This window comes from Eptatretus burgeri, chromosome 7 (genome assembly GCF_056783735.1).
Source record: "Eptatretus burgeri isolate ZD-2024b chromosome 7, Ebu_testis_v1, whole genome shotgun sequence".
Lineage (NCBI taxonomy): Eukaryota > Metazoa > Chordata > Myxini > Myxiniformes > Myxinidae > Eptatretus > Eptatretus burgeri.
This window is the reverse complement of record NC_140967.1, coordinates 4,868,975-4,873,974: the sequence shown is the minus strand read 5'-3', so window position 1 is coordinate 4,873,974 and position 5,000 is coordinate 4,868,975. Positions and strand designations below refer to the sequence as shown.

The 5,000-nt window shown below is 43.9% G+C and overlaps 1 protein-coding gene and 1 long non-coding RNA gene across 4 annotated transcripts in view; one reads left to right on the top strand and one right to left on the bottom strand.

Moving 5' to 3' along the window:
- Nucleotides 1–5,000, top strand: part of LOC147022590 (uncharacterized) — a 132,437-nt gene that overhangs the window by 61,902 nt on the left and 65,535 nt on the right. The window contains exon 3 of one of the 2 annotated variants that reach the window (XR_015059800.1): nucleotides 4,835–5,000. This exon is cut by the window's right edge and continues 678 nt beyond it. The exons of the other annotated variant lie outside the window; for it this stretch is intronic. The gene's annotated coding sequence lies outside the window, so the exon portion shown is untranslated. The remainder of the gene's footprint in view (nucleotides 1–4,834) is intronic. 2 annotated transcript variants of the gene reach the window in all.
- Nucleotides 1–5,000, bottom strand: part of LOC147022591 (uncharacterized) — a 79,563-nt gene that overhangs the window by 48,891 nt on the left and 25,672 nt on the right. The window lies entirely within an intron of this gene.

Below are 5,000 nucleotides of genomic sequence, written 5' to 3'. Positions count from 1 at the left end.
ATCTTGTCTTTGTATCTAACAAGTCATAGACGACACCCATCCGGATGATGACAAGATCAGTTTTTCGGCCAACTTGAATGCCAGGCTGTCTCCACCAAACCGATCATGCTGCCTAATGGCACAAATTGTAAATCCTTCCCCACCTCATCTTCAAACTGAAAACACGTCCATAGTCGAAGTGTCAGCAGAATTTAAACTCTTCGGTGAACTAACATGATGCCAATGGTTCCCCATCAAGTCTTGATGTCATATCATCCATTGCATGTGCTGTTAGTGATGGTTCTGTGTTGGAGGGATGTGGAACACTGGTTTTCTGGTCCTCACACCACTGGCATGAAGCCCATTCCAAACTCTCTGGGTAGAAATTCAATGGTTGGTTGCTCTTTGCAGGTCATTCTGAAAAGATCGTGCTCTTGAAATGCAATTTATTCTGGCCAAGGTGACAAGATAATGATCAACATGAGGGGTTGTAATTTTGGGTGATCTGGTGAAGGTCTGTCTGTGAACTGGTCTGTCTGGCAGTACCGATGGACATTTCGGTCCGAATCATTCTCCCTTGAACTATCCCGATGATGTGAGCCAACTCATTTGGTGATAAAACGACACATTGACATTACAAAGCCACCTTGTACTACTTGGATAGCCAATTTAAAAATTATATTGACATGGGTTGTGTACAGACGTGTACATAATTCAATGTGATACGTGATTTATTTGTAAATTTCCACGATTGCACTGTTTTGGTGAAGACACAATTGTAACATGATTTTTGACTGACTCAATCCGTGAATTTTCCCACCCAGATTTCTCCTAATGAAAAATCTTCCCTTCTGGATTTAGTGAAGACGAAATCTACCCTGCCAATGTATCTTGCTCGTCCTTTGCCCCAATTGGCTCATCTGATTGTGTGCTTGTGATGGTCAACATCTCTCTTTGGCTATTCTCAGAGAACAGCCTCAGCACCGGCGAGTCTGGAAGTTCACTCAGGCAAACTGGCAGGGACTACCAAGCAGCCATCACACTTCATGACTGGTCTCCCATATCTACTGTCCCTGATATTAATTCAGTCTGGAAATTATTCCAAAGAAACCTGCTGTCTCTTTGGCACATATTCAGCCCATCACGTCTTAAGTTATCTAACCCATCCTCTTGCTATTGATACTCTGAATCCTGTGGTTTGCAGTTCCTTCCTGGAAGCCAAATCCATTTGAAGGCAACCGAAGATCATTCCACAAATCCCGCAACAAGTGTGTGTCTCCTCTGAGGAGAGCCAGAAAACAAGATCTATCCAATCTCAAGAATGAGCTTTCAAACTTGTCTCCATTCTGTAAAACCTGGTGGAACCTTGTCAAATCTGTCTCTGGTGTATACTCCCCTAACATCCCTTCCCTCACTTCAAATGGCACCATACCCAACTCCACTAATGAGAAACTGAATGCCTCATTTCTGAGTTTGCTTCAAAATCCTGTGTCCCTAATCTCAATCTGTGTCTGTGTCTGTGTCTGTGTCTGTGTGTGTGTGTATCTCTCTCTCTCTCTCTCTCTCTCTCGTGTTCTCTCTCTCTCGTGTTCTCTCTCTCTCTCTCTCTCTCTCTCTCTCTCTCTCTCTCTCTCTCTCTCTCTCTCTCTCTCTCTCTCTCTCTCTCTCTCTCTCTCTCTCTCTCTCTCTCTCTCTCTCTCTCTCGTGTTCTCTCTCTCTCTCTCTCTCTCTCTCTCTCTCCCCAACCTTTCCCAGTTGTATACAACTGCTCCTGGATTCTGTCTTTTGCACCTGAGAAGGTAAAAAAGTTTCTGGCAACCATCGACTCTGCAACTGTACTGGACGGCCTCAGCTCACATGTCCTAAAAATCTGCTCCGCTACTCTTGCACTTCCATCTGCCCTTTTCACCATGTCATTTACTATAGGTCATCTTCCATCTGTTTGGAAATCAGCCAGCATCACAGCATTACATAAAAAGGTGCAAAAACTGATCTCCTCATCTACAGTCCCATTAGCTTACTTCCAATCATCAACAACGTGTGGAATCCATCATTGCAGTTGACATAAAACCATTCCTTTTCTCCAACAGCATCATCTCAGATCATCAATTCAGATTCAGACATGGTCACTACCTTGAACATGCTGCTTCGACTCTCCCAACAATGAATGGAGGCCCTCAAAAGCACACACGAGATCAGAGCTGTCTCTCTGGACAGATCTTGAGATTTTGATATAGTCTGGCATCCTGCCTGACTTTCCAAACTCTCTGCCTATGGAATCCAAGGCAAACTCCACTTTTGGATTACTAACTTCCTCCACTCTTGTTGTCAACATGTAGCTCTCAACGAAACCCTTTCATCGCCTCTCCCTGTCAAGGCTGGACTCCCCCCAAGGCAGTGCTCTCGGCCCCAAATTATTCCTAATATTCATCAATGATCTCAATGACTGGAAAATCCTCTTGATCTCTGTTGATGACTCTACTCTCCACCATGACATCACTCATCCTCTGACAGATAGGCAACAGCCTTTTCTCTCTCCTCAGACCTTGACAAAAATCAGAAACTGGTGAAAAAAGTTGGAATATGTCTTTCAATCATGAGAAATCCCACACACTCACTCTGTCTGAAAGGACCGTTCCACAAACCCTCCCATCAATTTTCTCAACAACCATCTCAAAGAGGTTCAGTCATTCAAACTCTTGGGTCTCACTATCAGCCATGATCTCTCTTGGGCAAACCACATTTCAAAATTGGTCTCCAAAGCCAGATGTCAACTCAGCATCCTCTGTCATGCAGTCTTTTCTTGACACACCTGAACTCCCATCCACAGACAAGGCTTTCATCTGCAGCTTGGTGGAGTACTGCTCTCCCCTCTAAGTTGGTTCCCCAGTCTCACATCTTGCTCAGCTTGGCATCATGGAAACAAAGGCTTTCAAGATCATTGAAATCTCTCACAATTAAGCTGAGTCCATGGGCCTATCACTTTACCGTCGTCTACAATTCGGTGGTCTCCGTCTTCTTCCACCTCATTTTTGGTCTTGCACCCGCTGCCCTCTCCATGCTCTGTCTCCCCCACCAAATATCTGCAGAATGCATGCGGTCAACCAGCATCCCCTTCCTATTCCCTAAATCCAGAACCACTGATCACCTCCACTCATTAATTCTTCTCTTTTCCCACCTGTGGAACCATCTTCCACACTCTCTTCAATCTCATTCTTCCATCCGGATCTTCAAGGTTCACCACCATCTCAGGTCATCCCTCATCCAAAGCCATAATAATTTCTACACCCGTTAAACTACCCCCACCCATCCCAAAATTTTGCTTAGGTATTCATCTTGTCCACCCTTTGCATTCGCTCCTAATGCATATTGTTACCTACATCCCTTGTTTGTCTGTCTCCACCTACCTTCTCCCTCCACCCTGTTATTGGTATTTCCCCTTTCTCCTGCTGTTCCCTTTGTTATGTTGTGTCCCATTCTGTTCTGTGTCCTCGCTCTTCCATGAGCCTAGACCGTCCGTACATTACAATAAAAAATAAACAATGACATGTTCTATGTCCAATTTCCTGATTGGGGTTTGTTTCCTCAATAAGCCATTCACATGACAAATACATTTCTAAGCTGAGGATTCATCGTTTATTTCAAGGTTTCAAATTTGTCAATGAATGATTTGGTGAGGAGTACAGTGTGTCAGACAATCTTGAATGAAGAACTAATCTTGTAGGTGAAGGCCTTGTGTCGATCTCATTTGGCGGACAGGTAGAATGATGGATGAACCAGGCAGGATGTTGATCGAGGTACGCTAAGCACCTTGGGAAGGAGAAGCTAACATTTTGGGTGTTAGATAACCTTTTGTCAGAGCTCTTTTGCTCTGAGGACAGTCTGTGAAGTCCTAACAGGATAGTCTATAGCTTATCAGGAAAAGTATCAAAATGACCAGAATGCATCATTCATTCTCTCTCTGTTGCCCCCTGGTTGTCATTTATTTTTCGGGTGTGGTGTCATGGCAGCTGTGTGCAGCTTCTCCATGTTGTGGTGAGTCACCAGTGTGGTTTTCTCCCTCCAGTCCCCCACCTCCCTCTTTCCTTTTCCATACTACTGTGTTTTGTTTGGAGAGAGAGAGAGAGAGAGAGAGAGAGAGAGAGAGAGAGAGAGAGAGAGAGAGAGAGAGAGAGAGAGAGAGAGAGAGAGACTGAGACTGAGACTGAGACTGAGACTGAGACTGAGACTGAGACTGAGACTGAGACTGAGACTATGACTATTTGGGTGCAGCCTACCCACTTTGATGAGGCTTTGTAAGCTTTTTATTTCGCTTATAATGGACTTTTCTTTTTTTATTTCGTTTGATTTCTTGATATTTGAAGGCGGTGGGGTGGAGCATCGCCAATAGGGCGAATGCACTTTCCAGTGTTGATGCTTTAGAGCAGGGGTCTCCAACCTTTTTGGGCGGAGAGCCACAAAACCAAAGTGGTGAGGGGCAGAGGGCCGCACCCAAAAAAAGGATGCTAAATTCCGAAAAAAAAATATGTAATTAATATGCAGAAATTTAAACAAAAATTAGTGCTGAATATATTTTTCTTGCCAACGAATATGATAAATGAATAATCGTGTTAAAAACACGTGTCTAATATGAATCAAAATCATAATAAAAATTACAGAACGCTTTGATCATTGACCCTGACAAATTGGCAGTATCGCGGGCCGCATAGTAATGTAAACTTAATATGGCACCGCGGGCCGCATAAATTCATCTAAGGGGCCGCATGTGGCCTGCAGGCCACATGTTGGAGACCCCTGCTTTAGAGTTTAGAGGGTCTAACGAGAAAACATGCTTTTGTTTGTGTCTTACCCGAAGGGCTCCTATCATAAGACAATGTCCTTGGAATCGGTTCTGTTATTGGTGATGAAGACGTACGCACTGAGTCACGAATTAACTTAAAGTTTATTGTTTTTTTTCTGACAACAAAAATTGTTCTGAGGTTGTCAGTGCGGCATAACCAGGGGAAATGGTCAATTCATGA